Here is a 1,465-nt window from a genome sequence, read left to right as displayed (position 1 = left end):
TGGACTATTAATCCAGAGGCCTGGACTAATAATCTGGAGACGCGAGTTCAAATCTCACCATGGCAGCTGGGGGGATTTAAATTCAGTTAATTAAAAAATGCTACTATCAGTAATGGTGACCATGAAACTACAGGATTGTCAGAAAACCCCAACTGATTCACTCAAGTCCTTTAGGGAAGGAAATCTGCCATCCTTACCTGGTCAGGCCTATTTGTGACTCCTAACTGCCCTCTGAAATGGCCGAGTAAACCACTCAGTTGTATCAAACCGCTACAACAAAGTCAGCACTATGGGAGTACCTTCACCACACGGACTGCAGCGGTTCAAGGCGGCGGCTCACCATCACCGTTTCAAGGGCAATTAGCGATGGGCAATAAATGCCAGCCTTGCCAGCGACGCTCTCATCCCTTGAACGAATAAGCAAAAAAGGGCACCACCCCTCCTGTAACAGTTCTCCTGACCTCAGGCCTGAGCCCGATCCATTCCCCCGACAAGCACCTCCCTCCCTACACCTGACAACACCCCAGCATCCCTTTCCACCCCCTTCCCCTCCCCCAACAACCACCCCCAACCCTTCCCCCCCAGACACCACCTCAATCCTTCACCTCCCTCCCTTGAAACCCTCCCTCCTCGACCCTTCCGCCCCCGCACAACCCTACACCCACCTCCTCTTTCCCCAACCACCCCCCCCACCAACAACCTCGTACCCCCTCTCCCCGACCTTTCCCCCCATTCTCCCCAACCCCTCTCTCCCCGACCCCATCTCCCTCACTCCCCTCCCCCCACTCCACCAGACCCTCATCCCCAACCTCCCCAACTCCTCGCTCCCTGACCCCTCCCCCAAACTCCCCCTCCTCCTCCTCTCTTCCTCCAAACCATCCTTCACCTCCTTTCTCCCTCCCCGACTCGACTCTCCTCTCTTCCCCCCCCCCAGCACCTCCTCTCTCTTCCCCCCTCCCCCCTCCAGCACCTCCTCTCACCCACCACCACCTTCCCCAGCAACTCCTCTCACCCACCACCACCCTCCCCAGTCCCCTCTCCACCCCCCCAACACTCCTGCCTCCCCCTCCACTCCCGACTATCCCCCCCACAACTCCTGTCCCCCTGCCAGACACTCCCCCTCTACCACCATCTCTCCCCCCCTCATCCCTTCCCACCCTCACCTCTCACCCCACACCACACACACCCCTCTCACCCCCCTCCACACACCCCTCTCACCCCCCCCCACACACCCCTCTCCCCCCCCTCCACACACCCCTCTCCCCCCCCCACACACCCTTCTCACCCCCCCCGCACACACCCCTCTCACCCCCCCCACACACACCCCTCTCACCCCCCCCCACACACCCCTCTCACCCCCCCCACACACCCCTCTCACCCCCCCCCACACACCCCTCTCACCCACCCCTCTTCCCACACCCCTCTTCCCCCCCCCCCACACACCCCTCTTCCCCCCCACACACCC

The sequence above is a fragment of the Pristiophorus japonicus genome, unplaced genomic scaffold (genome assembly GCF_044704955.1).
Source record: "Pristiophorus japonicus isolate sPriJap1 unplaced genomic scaffold, sPriJap1.hap1 HAP1_SCAFFOLD_627, whole genome shotgun sequence".
NCBI classification, from domain to species: domain Eukaryota; kingdom Metazoa; phylum Chordata; class Chondrichthyes; family Pristiophoridae; genus Pristiophorus; species Pristiophorus japonicus.
Note: the sequence above shows the minus strand (reverse complement) of the source record.